This window comes from Pinus tabuliformis, chromosome 6 (assembly GCF_031772625.1).
Source record: "Pinus tabuliformis cultivar Carrire ecotype Pingquan chromosome 6, CPIR1, whole genome shotgun sequence".
Classification (NCBI taxonomy): Eukaryota; Viridiplantae; Streptophyta; class Pinopsida; order Pinales; family Pinaceae; genus Pinus; species Pinus tabuliformis.
The window spans coordinates 2065132849-2065147162 of NC_142292.1; the positions used below are offsets into that span (position 1 = coordinate 2065132849).

The window sequence follows — 14314 nt, forward strand, 5'->3', positions numbered from 1 at the left end:
CAGAGGTTTATTCCTAACTGTGTAATTGTGGGGAATGAGTATTTAATGAATGAATTACATGTAAGTTGTGAATTCGTAGGTTCTGTAACAGAAGGTTGCAGGCAGAGTTCTGTAGATACGCAGAGGAGAGAATGATTCAGAGGAATCATCACGGGTCTTAGAATCCAATTGAAGAAACAGAGTGAAGCTCTGGAGAGAAGTAGCGAAGTGAGAATTCGCAGAGGAGTTAAGCTCAGAGAAGTTGAGCAGTGGAAGCGGAAGAATGAAACCCTTTGAAGAAACCTGAACCACAGAGGAAACGCTGAAGAAACAGCGAAAACCATAAAGGAAAGGATGAAGGAAGAAGTGAGTCGTCGAAGCATAAGTACCGTTGGATCTTATAGATCAACGACACAGGCAACAAGGAATGAGAACCATCAATCTCATAGATCGACGGTCATCGAATGCTGAAGGAGCGCGGAGGATAATCGGCGAAGAGAAGTTTGCAAAGGCAGGAAAGTGGATTTCGGGCAGAAGAAAGACCGCAAGCGGTATTCTTCCGTTTGACTCCGATTCCATTCATAACGCGACACGTAGCAGAGAAGTGGAGAGGGGAAACCGCTTTATCGGGCGATTAAACCCCATACTTGTTGGCTATCCGAAATCATCATGAACCGTCCAATCCTTTAAGTCCATATCAATGGTCGACAAGTGTCGTGCAAGTTTGCTTGATCAGAACCGATGGGGTTATATGGCGCAGTTAATATGTTTTGAGTTCCGAAGGTTAATCGCATATCGGAGGAGATGGTGAACCACATGTTAATGTGGCCCGCGAACTATAGCGATTGCGATAAGCGAAAAAGTAAACCTCGGTAAATGTGTCAAGGTCGTACCAAGGTGGAAAAGGTATAGTGTGTGTATATTTCCTTTGTAAATGGTTTATTAAGAAAATAGTGCCGATAGAAGGGTTATGCGTTAAAATATATGTAACCAAGGTTTAAAGAGGAAAAGGTTATATATGTGCGGCTAAAGGGTTAGCGAAGGTTTTATAAAGGTTATGAAGGGTTTTAAAAGTCCCGATAGGAAGTCATAGATGAAAGGCTTTAATAAAGTCTTATGTGAAGGTTTGAGGGTTGATTGAGGTCCCGATAAGTGGATATTGCCTAAGGGTTAGACTATGTTGGTTAGTCTATAAATTATTACCATTGATGGTTGAAGATTTGACTCCTTGGTGAGTTAAATACCTGGGACAAGTGTGTTTATGCATTTTACATGCATACTGTGGGTGTAAGCGGGGGTAACCCTGGCATCATATACCAATTTGTTTTTCTTGCTATAGGCTGCTCTGATTCATATTTGATATTCCATTAGTGCCTATTATCTCTGATACTAGGCTCCATGTTTTTGAAAGAATCTTACCTATACTTGGTTTTTGTTCTTTGAATATACATTTGTTTCTGGCTAACCAAATCTGCTAGCACAGAATTGAGGAGAGGCAATTCCAGATCCTGCTTATTGTGGCCTTGTTTCTCTTTGTATACGGGTAGCTTTTCTCCCAATTTTTATGAAGTGCTGATGGCTGATTTGAGAAATTTATATTTATTTCCAGTGGACTTGTTATCTGGGTCCAGCATTCTCTAGCCACCCTATAATTCATGAAAAGGTGTTGGATTGTTTCTTCCTCCATTTGGCACATAACACACCTAGAAGGCCCTTGTATTCCTTTTTTTAAAATTTTTTTTAGAGGTTAGAATTTTACCTTTAAGTAGAGTCCAAATGAAAAATTTGGATTTTGGGAAGACATTTTGTTTTCCAGGTTGCCTTCCATAGACTCCAATCTTGTTGATTTTGTTGTTCTTGGAGGAGATTATACCTGATTTCACCGTGTTGAATCTACAGATCTTAAAGTTTAATAAAATTGTATTAATGTAGAATCTCATATTTTTTAATATAATATTATCATATCTGTTGTGATGAACTATCCAGTGGATTATCCACGCAGTTTATAGATCAATTTACCATCTAATGGAATTACTAATGCGAAGGATCACGATGCTCGCCACCACCATATTCAAGGAAATTAAGGTTCTCTTGCACCTTTCCTTACACCTTCCTATCTGACTACCAACTTCAAGAAAAAAGTACCATCAACCAACTCATTGCCCTTTAAAATTTAAGGATTTTGCATCTAAATCTGCTTGCTTGCCTAATTACAAGTACCCTCATGATGATCAACCAACATCATGTGAATTGCATCACCAAGAGTGCCTTCACGCAAGAGTAATCATCCCACATTAAGTCATAAAACTTAATTCATTTTGCCCTTAAAACTCATCCTTCCATTTTCTTTTCTAAGGTATCAAAGTATCTCCAAGATCTCACTTCTTCTGCACTTTGTCACAATCTCACTCACCAATAGAATTAAGGAAGAATCGAAACCCATCTTTGGATGGTACATCTCAAATTTATAATATGCTCCAAGCCAAAGGGTTATCGCTTCCCTGAAGTCCAACTTGAATCATAAAGACGATTTCATGGCCAACCCCCCTCTTTGAGTTCCATTTGGCACTCCCAACCCATGATAGGTTTTCCCATCAAACTATGGAAGGGGCATTAAAACTTGGATTTCAATAATTTTGAGTGTTCCTTTTGCTAATCTAGTACCAACTTTAGCTACGGAGTTTGAAAGAGAATTATGCTATCTTAATATATGATGAAACTCATAAAAAATTAATGTTTTAGTACCCTCCAAATATTCTTAAGGATTGCCTCTAAGCCCAAATCTTTTGGAAGATTCTCCTTAACTAAGTTGTGAATAATAAGCTATGAATCCCCATTGACCAAGAGATTAGATATTTGTCTTTCCTTGGAAACAATCAATCTTTAAAGAAGGGTGTATGCTTCAGCATGGTTATTTTGATCTATATCCTAAACCCCATGAGAAAGTCAATTATATTGTTTCATTGGGGCAATATAACGCCTCCTCCTCTTGCCACCCCTAGAGAATTTCATCAACATTTAGTTACATATATATTCTCCCTCCTTCTCCCTTGGGAATGGTTTCATTATATAGAATTGATGAGAAGAGGAGACGATGAATCTAGATGCTTAGGACCTAAAGAATTTAGAGTCTTGCATAAATTCCTAGGCAATTCAATCATTCTCAAAGTGATCTCCTTGCGAATTAATAAGTCAATAAGCCTATATAGGTCATATTTCTCTAGCCCCAAGGGTTAGCTCAGTTGGTCAAAATCAGTGCCTCGTCGTTCGGGAGGTCACAGGGTCCATTCTGCCCAAAGCCCTTGGGGTTAGGCCTTGCTAGTGGGCCGTGGGGCTAGATTCCCTTCGGGGTTGATCAGCCCAGATTTTTCCGTGGATGTAGCGACCACCCGTTGACCAAGGTGTCCGTGAACCACAACAAAAAAAAAAGGGTCATATTTCTCTATTCAGATTGTCACTCTTTCTAGGATAATAAAAAGTGACGTGTCACTCCTTGCGAGTGTGCAAGGAGTGATGAAGGTGCTATTTTTGGTTTCCCAAGGTATGAAACTAGTGTCTCAGTCTAGTAACTAAGTGGGTAAGTCTCAAGATGACAAATAAGGTTGTAACATATGTCCCCTAATGTGTGAGGTCAAGAAAATGATGAACAAAACACATTACAATACTACAATTCTCATGGTGGCACAAGGAAGGGGTTGAAGTATAATAAATTATTGATGTTTTTAAATGGGTCGCTGTAGACACCAACACCTTGAACTTCTCAGTGGCTTGCGAGAAGTGTCAAGAGCACTAATTGTTTCAAGTTGCACAAGTAAGAGTGAGTCCACACCAATACTGGTGCAATTCGATCCACTTTTCCTCGTCAGGGAGATCGTGGCTCACTAGCAACAATCATGTTGCCAACAATCTAGACAAAAGGGAGAAGGATGATACAAGAATATAACTAATATCCTAATATTTACACTAAAAAACCAAATAACCCTCTTTATAATTAATTAAGTGTCTAAAAATGATTATGAGTGATAGTTTCATTCTTGTATTGCTTAAGTTCTTGTTTTTTCATTTATATATTATATAATTTCTGTAATTCTTTTGTTTTATGTAAAATACAATAAAAGGTTAAAAAATATACAAATATAAATGTAGAGTAAAATAGGATTAACAAATAAAATATGTACATGAAAGTAAAACTTAGTGGGAAGAGGCAAAACAAAGTTCAAAATATCAAAATGTTAATAAATACATTACGAGTAAATAGCTTTATGTTGGTCTTTTTTATATATAATTTTATTTTAATTGCAATAATAAAAATAAAAATAAAAAAGTTAAACGAATATATATACAAAACATAAAGTTAAAACCTAAGAAATAAATCAAAGGTAACTATTAAAACTTGAACAAATTATATAAAAAAGGGGGTTAGTATTAAATAAGAAATATTATTTAATAAAGTCACTCAATATACATTAAAATACAAAATGCCTTCCAACCAAATAAAGGACCACATATGTGTGAACAAGGGCAAAGTATGAAGAACAAGGGCAAAGTATGTGTGAACAAGGGCAAAGTATCTAGATTTTTTAAATATGCCGCTAACAGTCTTATTCAAGTCGACATGGAAAGGGATATAACAAAAGAGTGACTCATATATATAAAACAAAAAAATTATATGTACATGCACTACAACTTCACATTCACATTTAAGGTAAGTATATATATACAAAATTAAGTAAAAACCAGAAAGCTCATAAAAGAAAATAAAGATATACAACAACAAATTCTGAGTATGAAGAACGTAAAGAATGAAACCAGAATACTATGCAAAATAATTGAAAGAGTTAATACTGTTAAATGTGGACAATTCTGAATTCCACTCACACTGGTAGTCACATTGAAATTAGCTATTAGCAATTGCTACTAAAGGTGCAAAAGTATACTAAAGGAATAACAGATTTGGAATTCGATTATTTTGAAAATCGAAATCACTAAACATTAAATTTTTTTATTTCTAATAAAGTAAATATTATATAAAGATCGATAATACTAACAAATCCACAGGCCGCACAATGGGTTTGGCTGCTCTAATCTTGCTTTTCCAATTTATGTCAAAATATTTGCCCACCCTATATCATTCCAACATCCATTCACCAATTTCCTATGCTTCCAAATTCCACTGATATGTCTTCCATTCAATAGGTTTTTTGGTTCCATTTTAAAATGGAGATGTTTGACTTCTCTCCAAGTTTCAAATCTAGTAAGAAATTTGTTAGCAAAACATTTGGTGTTAGATAGAAATAGTTGACAAATTTGTTTAGTTTAGTTTAATGGAGATAGGGAAATAGTCTGCAAATTTGTTGTTGTTTTTTTATTATTATTAAAAGGTTTTTGAAACTATTAAAAGGGCAACTACTAATCTTCTGGAACTTTAAGAAAATTAATATACATTTTTCGAAGATAAGCGACAAGTTAATTGAAGTTCAATATAATATTCTTGTATGAATAGGAAATAAAGAATTTAATGGTTAGCCCATGTTTAAGGCCTAGATCTACTGGAAGACATATAGTTACTCCATTTTCATTACCCAGCTAACACATGCATATGTATTGACTTATTACAAGATGCACAGTACCATTCACGTGCATTTGACATCAATAAAATTTGCCCCATGGTTTAAGAGCATGAAGTTCATTGTTACAGTTGTAATTTCTAATCCACCATGGCTGGTATTTGTTTGCACTGAGTAATTCTGTGAAAATGAAACAAGAAATGATAATTCCTAGTCAATCCTAACCTTGGCTTTATTATTCTACTAATTCAAATGGAAATTCAATTGATGGGATCAAAAGTTTTGTGGCACGATAAAAATCCTGCAATATATTTTGTGGGACTGGACACTGAAAGTCTGAAACTGCCTGGGAGTTGAGGGAAACAAAAATTTTGATTAGAAGTTTTATGGGTGGAGTTGTTTCGCAGTAAAAAAAGAACTGTTGCGTCAGAGAAGAAATTTCCCCGCCATGGTCTTCGAGACAAAGAACAATGGAAAAAGAAGCCGTAATTATGCCAATCACTAGTGAAGAAGGGGGAATTGTACCTAGGAGGACCAAGCATTTAACTGTTGTCTTCGTAGACTCTCACCATACCGGGAACCTCGACGACTACAATAGATAAGGAAGACGACGACGACTCCATAGGCATGTGGCGTGGGTTCTGGTGTATCTACAACTGAGTTGAGACGAGGCCAAAGCAAGTTGCATTTCATATCATATTTCCAAGGTGTAGAACATTGTTCACATAAGGAAGCACACTCATTACTAACACATTCCTCTTCCCCGATATTGGAAACTTGGGAGCAACAACATCTTCATTCCTAATTTCTAAAATATCACCCATGCTTCCTGTTGATATGCTCGAAAACACCCCACACAATGAAGCAAATTGGGCACCGAGAATCGCAAAGGAAAATGGAAGTAGAGAGAACAGATCCCTCTTCCTATAAGTGCACGCCAGAGCAAGCTGCATATGGTCACAAATGCTAGTGGCAGATTGCATTTAAAACTGCCTATACCCCATAATTTCCAAGATAAACTGTCCAATTAGTTTAATACTTCATTGTTGATTGGCATCCAGAAAAAATCCTCGTCAATTCCCGAATCTATGACGCGATTCCCGTCTCCAATGCCCCAATGATGTCGTGGTCCTCCCAGCGGCTCGTGTATGTTTTCGGATCATTACTTTATCAATCAAAGAGATTGTGAGTGAGCCATCATCTTCAAATTAATATACTACATATCATTATGGTGGATGACAAGTAAAATTAAGGTAAATTATAGATTAGAGTAAGTAAAATAGCATAAATCTGAACAAAATTGGTTGGTTTTGGGTGCTCTCTTGTTTAAGAACTTACAAATCTTCATGATTTTTGTATATTTGCATTTGGGTAATTTTAATTTTAGTTATGTATGAAAAACATATGAGTTCTAAGATGCTTGTTGCATCTAGCAGTGCCCATTGTGGATACTTGTTGTAAAATGGGCTCTGCAAAATAGTTGAATTAAGACCTTGATTTTGGGGTTAGTATGCATCTAGACACCGTGTATACTACAAAATCTGTGCAATATTGAACTAAAGCTTTGACTTTGAGGTCAATAATGGCAGAAGTGTCCTTAGATACACAATTTTATTAATCAAGAAAATAAATTACATAATAATTTTGCAAGAGTTTACACACACACTCCAACACTCTTGCAATCAAGAGAATGAACTATATATAAGCTTAATTTCCTAACCTATTCTAGTTATGGACTACTTATTAAATTAACGAGTGTCCATTTACAATAAATGCAATTCTAACCAATCTACTAACTCTACTCCTAAATTAGAGCTTAAGATACAACATTATTTTAGATGTCATATCTTTTACAACAATATTCTATTTCTAAGTGTCTCCAATGTTTATTTAAATATTCTAAATAAATAAATATTCTATCCTAACTTTGTGAACTATGAATTATGTGTCTTGGATCATCTAACATTACCCCCCTATGATCCAAAGATACATTACAACAGATACCAAGTTCATCTCTGAACTTAGTACATTTGATCCCACCAAGTGGTTTTGTGAAAATATCAGAGACCTGATCTTCTAAAGGACAATAAACTGGCTTGATGACGTCCTTGGCAATGAGAGATCTGATGTGATGTTACTTGGTGTCCGCATGTGTTTTTTTGGAATGAAAAACTGGATTCTTGGCAAGCTTTATGGTTGACTGACTGTCGATGAATAATGATGTAGCTTCTGCTTGAGGAATGCCCAAATCCTGCAAAACTCTACACAACCAAACAATTTCACATGCTGCTTCCCATGTTGATATGTATTCTACTTCGGCTGAAGAAGTGGCCACTGTAGCTTGTTTCTTGCAACTCCAAGATACTGCAGCTGACCCCATGTTCATTAAATAACCGGAGGTTGATGCTCGATCATCAATACTGCCAGCAAAGTCGGCATTTGAAAATCCGCCAAGTACAAAGTTTTTAGTCTTTTTGTAAAGAAGACCAAAATCTTTTGTTCCTTGGATATATTGTAGAACCCTTTTGGCTGCATTCCAGTGGTTGTCTCGTGGTTCCTGCATAAAGCGTGAAAGAATACTAACTGCATAAGATAGATCTGGTCGAGTGGTTGTCAGATAAATCAGGTTGCCAATCAACTGTCTATAAGTAGTGTTGTCCACCTTTCCCCCCTTCAAATTTTGAAAGTTTCAAGTTTTGTTCCATGGGGGTAAGAACGGGCTTGCAATCCTGCATTCCAAATCGCTGAAGAACTTCTGCTGCATACTTACTCTGAGAAATGAAAATATGATGTGGACGTTGGAATACTTCAACTCCAAGATAGTAGTGAAGTAGTCCCAAATCTGTCATCTTAAATCTTGCATGTAACTCCTTTTTCACCTGTACAATATGATCATCATTGTTTCCAATAATGATCAAATCATCTACATACATAACAAGAATCACCAGATTTTTACCCTGTTGACGTACATATAAAGTATCATTAGATTCACTTCGTTGAAAGCCAACTTTCTGAAGGTATTCGTCCATTTTGGCATACCAAGCTCGTGGAGCTTGTTTTAACCCATATAAAGCCTTAATCAGTTTACAAACTTTATGTTCTTGCCCTTCAATTTCAAAACCTGGCAGTTGTGTCATATATACATCTTCTTGTAAATCTCCGTTGAGGAAAGCACTCTTTACATCCATCTGATGAACTTTCCATCCTTTTTGTGCTGCTAATGCGAGTGTTAAGCAGATGGTGTTCCATTTTGCTATAGGAGAAAAAGTTTCCTCATAATCAATGCCTTCCTGCTGCGCAAAACCCTTAGCCACAAGTCTAGCTTTGTACTTGTCGATTTCTCCATTTTGGTTGTACTTAATTTTGTAAACCCATTTTCATCCGATGGGTTTAACACTTTGAGGACAATCAACAAGTTTCCAAGTGTTGTTGTCTTGAACTGCCTTATATTCTTCAACCATATCTTATTTCCATTCTTTATATTTTATTGCCTCTTTGTACGTGGAGGGTTCAGTAAAATCATTCGTGGTCAAGGCAAAATTTCCTTCATTCCTTGTTGACCCCCTTGGTCCTGTTTTATTTTTCTTATCAGTCCTTCCATCTTTCAAAAGTTGAACAACCCATTTTGGCAATTGATGTTCATTTGTTTGAGATTCTGAAAAGTCACCATCATTATAAAGAGGATTAATGTAAACAGAATTACGTTGATCAACTGCAAATTCTGGGGGCGAAGAATCATTGTCAGAAGAACTACTGCTACTAGGAGATTCTTATGAACTACTAAAAGACCCAGACTGTGTTCGTGAAGTAGATGGACTGGATGAATCATCTTCAGAGGAAGAAAAATCAAGTTCATACCAATTTTGTGAACTTGGTTGACTTTGAATGCTTCCTTTCCTTTTATCTCCTTTTGTTTCCAATTTTTAAAGAAGATGTTCTATTTCTTTAGCACTCTTACTCTCAGTTTCATCAAAGATTACATCTCTGCTGACAATAAATTTCCCATTTGACAGAAGCATGTACCCTTTCTTCTCATCCGAATATCCAATCATTGCGCATTTCAAACTTCACGAGTCAAGCTTAGTTTGTTTTTCTTTTGGAACTAAGGCATAACACACATAACCAAAAACTCTAAGTTGTTTAACTTTAGGTGTGAAACCAAATCATGCTTCATAAGGTGTGATTCCATACAAAGAAGTAGTGGGAGTCTTGTTCCTTAAGTAAACCACTGTATGGATTGCTTCTGCCCAATAAATAGGACTTAACTTTTTAAAAGTTAACATAGATCTCACCATTCCTAACAAAGTGTGGTTCATTCTTTCTACTACTCCATTTTGTTGTGGAGTGTAAACATTTGTAAGATGTTGTTTGATCCCATTGTCTATGCAATAACTTTGGAATTCATTTGAAGTGAATTCTTCTCCATTGTCAATTCTAAGAGTGCCAATCTTTTCTTTAACTTCATTTTCAACAAGTTGACGAAAAGTTTTAAACTTTTCAAATGCCTCTAACTTATGCTTCAAGAAGTAAACCCATGTCATTCTGCTGAAATCATCAATAAAGAGTAAGAAATATTTGCAACCTCCTAGAGAAGCTTGCAAGGGTCCACAAATGTCACTATGTACTAATTGCAAACACCTATTTTCTTGCCATGAACTTGTCGGGAAAGTCTCTCGACTTTGTTTTCCATAAATGCAAGCTTCACATCTTGCATTTTCTTTCTTGAAAGTATGAATTCCTTTAACCATTCCTTGTTTTTGCAGTTGAGAGAGACTATCAAAGTTTAGATGTCCATATCTCACATGCCATAATCTGATAGGTGAAATGTTTGTGCTTGCTGCCCCTACAAAGTCAGAATTCCTTGGAATAATTGTTCCTTTCATTCTTAACAATTTTCCATCTTCATATCCTGTCATCATTGTTTTCATGTTCTGTTTGATTGAATTAATTTTAACTAGGCCATCCTCCAAAACCACTTGATGTCCAACTTGTCGGATCGAGACTAAAGACAACAAATTCTTTTTAAAGTTGGGTACATACCATACATTTGAAATCAATCTTTCTCTAATGTCAGGAAGATAAAATTTAACGACACCTTTTCCATAAGGAGTATGTTTTGTATCATCAACAAGAAAGATTGAACTAAGGTGGCATGGTTGGAAGTTCCAAAAGAAGTCTTGTCGAAAAGTCATGTGTTGAGTTGCTCCTATAAAATCCATGGATCTTCATAATCACTTTTAAGAAAAGTGGAAACTAATGCTGTTGATTCTGATCTTTGACTTGATGTGAAGACATATTTTGAACCATCATTATCTTGATCAGTGGCAAATTGAGTTGTATTTTGATGGAACTTTGGAATTTTATTAATGGAAGTTCTACAATATTCTGCAAAATGGCCCACTCTATTACATCTTCTATAGGAAATTTGATTAAAGTCTCTGCCTCTTCCTTGATATTGTCCTCTGCCTCTGCTTTGAGTTTTCCCTCTGCCTTGACTTTGACCTCTTCCTTGATTGTTTCCTCTGCCTTGGAAGTTGCCTCTATTTTGAAAGTTTCCTCTGCCTTGATTGTTTCCTCTTCCTTGAAAGTTTCCTCTACTTTGGCTTCCTCCACGACCTTGCCCACTATGTGCTGCTGGATATTGATTGAAATGTCCTCTTCCTCTGTCTCTAGAATTGTCAGTTGATGATTTACTTGTGTTGGCCTTTGTGAAGAAGACATCTTCCCATTGTTTCTTCTTCCCAAAAGTTTTGTCGCGTTGAGCCAACATCTCACTTAGCTCATCAAATTTTAATTTATCTAACTTTTCGGTCACTTGTAGAGTTTCCAAAAAAATGCGTGTAAGAAGAAGGCAATCCAAAAATTAGAATTGTGGCCATGAAACTGTCATCTACTGTTGGAAATCCAGCTTTACTATTTCTTTCTTAATATTTTTAAGCCTGGAGATATACTCAAGGACATCTCCTCCTTTAGTTAGTTTTTTGAAGCAAATTAAGTTGTAGATCAACCTTTTTTATTAAGGTTGTGTATCAAATAGATCTTTGAAAGTACGCAAAGCAGACCATGCATCTAAGGTGTTTTCAATATGAATATACATCTCATCAAGAACTGAAGACTTTATAAGAGCTAGTGCCTTGACATTTTTAACTTCCCATTTTGCAAGTGAAGTTACATCTGTGGGTTTATTAGGCTTAATGTCTCCATCACATATGTCTTGCCATAGTTCGTTATATATTAAAGTGCTTTCAATGAGACGTTTCCATGTCTTGTATGATTTTACCCCTTCAAGCTTATTAGAATCATAGAACGGATTAATTAACTTCGACATTGTAGTTTTGAAGATTTGCACCAAAAAGAATCAAGCATAAGAAAAAGATGAGCAACACGTCACACGAAACACGCCACACAAAAACAATCTATCAGGGCTTGACCTTGACCCTCGTATAGTTGTTGGGGGAGAAAAATGACTAGGTTTTGCACTTGGCTCTAGTCAATTTCTCTTAAAAAATTTACAGTCTTTCAAAATTTTGACTAATCTACATTCCCTTGCAAAGTTTTATGCAAAATGTACTTTAACCCCCTTCAAAGTAAAAAAATTACTTTGAGTTACAATGTCACTCTATCTCTCCAAAATTTAAAAAAAATAAAAATAAATAAATAAATAAATAAATAAAAATAAAAAATTACAAAATTACAAAATTACAAAAGATAAAACCTCCTTATTACTCCAAGAATTACTAATAAATTCCTTATCTCTCCAAATAAAAATTCCTCCTTATTACAAATATTACAAAGTTTAACAATTTAAAATTCACTTATTACTTCCACAAAAGCACAAACCTTATTTCAAATCGTTCAAGTTTGAAGCTGGGTTCATGCCATCCATTGTTCTAAAAAATTATGCTCTCTAATTGTGGTTGTCTTTCACTGTGGTGTTCCACAACTTCCTTGCGTCCACTTGAAGCACGAAAGAACAATTTTTCTCCCTAATTGTGGTTGTCTTTCACTTTGGTGTTCCACAACCTTCTTGCGTCCACCTAAAGCACGTCTTCCGTTGTTTCAGTCCCTGACACCATCTTCAATTCTCTCGCAACACAATACTTATTTATTCAATATTACCGCAGACAGCGAAATCTCCTTGCTATAAAAAAGAAACGTTGGGCCTTCTTTCCACCAAGACGAATCCGGTTCACACCACTCTGGACTGCTTGGTTGTTCCTTCAAAATCCACATGCATATACATAAACATGCATAAAAATAAACCAAGAACACCACGCGCCCATCACATCGAACCGTTTCTTAAGGTACCCACATCTGCAATCCTGAGGCAATGTAATTTCCATCCAACGTAGGTCTGAAATAGTGATTGTCATTGCTAAAAACATCACATCCAGCCATTTCTTAAGGTACCTACATCCGCAATCCTGAGGCAATGTAATTTCTGTCCGACGCGGGTTTGAAATAGTGATTGTTGTTGCTAAAAATAGGTTGGGTTGTTGTTCGTTTTTCAAAGGGGTTTTGATTGCTTCAACCTCTCATTGCCTTCTATTGAACGCAATTCATTCATTGTGGAAAGATTTCAGTGGGAGGTGAAGCAAAAGAAAATGTGGCATTACCAAGGCTGAGGTTCTATTAGAAACATGTGAAGAAGTCGAACCCTTATTCCAGCAGAGGGCTTGGCAAAAGAGAATATGTTGTTGTCTCAGAGGACTAGATGAGATTCTCATTTTCTAAGGACAGATGGACTCCGATTGTTGTGAGATCCAGGAATGGAACTACGAAGAAAACAAATTGGGTCTATTTCAAGAACCAGAATCGCTAGGCCGAGAGCTAGAAAAAGAAAAGACAATAGTTTGAGAATGAGGATTACCTAAGGCAATCATGGGATACAGCGGTTGAAAGTGGGCTAGATCTAATTATGGAGGATGTGCTTATCATGGCCAAACATCGCGTTGAAGCAGAGTAGATAACATAAATTCAAGATATAGAAGCAAATTTTGATAATAATAAAAAAAATGATTTTCAGATTAAAAAATCTAAAATCAATAATAAAATTTATGTTCCTTTTAAACAAAAAACTGGACAATTTTCATACCAATCATTTGTTGATCAATTCAATGGAATTTTCCAAGAACTTATAGACCTAGAATCTCCTCCTCACATTAGCTGAATTATTGAAGCTCTGATACCACAATAATGGAATAAGTGTCCTCATACACACAATTTTATTAATCAAGAAAAGAAATTACGTAATAATTTTGCAAGAGTTTACACACACACTCCAACACTCTCGCAATCAGGGGAATGAGCTATATATAAGCTTAATTTCCTAACCTATTCTAGTTATGGACTACTTATTAAATTAACAAGTGTCTATTTACAATAAATGCAATTCTAACCAATATACTAACTCTACTCCTAAATTGGAGCTTAAGATACGACATTATTCTATCCTAACTTTGTGAACTATGAATTATGTATCTTGGATCATCTAACAATCAACTTCCATTTGGTCACTCTGCGTACTTTAAGTTGTGAATTGGATCATGCAAAATACTGAAGCTAGGCCCTTGAATTTGGGCTTAGTCTGAAATTTGTCCTTTGGGGAAGAAGACTTTTAATTATTGTAAATGGAAGGCCTGGTTGGTGGGTTTGGAATAGGAAATATTATTTTGGGGTGGATTAAAGACTTGTAACTTCTTATTGTTAATTGGCTCATTGGAATACAATATTTTGTTAAAGTGTCTTCATCTCAATTTCGTGTAACT

General features: G+C 35.8%; 1 pseudogene; it reads right to left on the reverse strand.

Annotated features, from left to right (window-relative positions):
* LOC149267507 (ribulose bisphosphate carboxylase/oxygenase activase 2, chloroplastic-like) overlaps positions 1–11267 on the reverse strand; it is an 84338-nt pseudogene extending 73071 nt beyond the window's left edge.
* Between the last annotated feature and the right edge of the window lie 3047 nt (positions 11268–14314).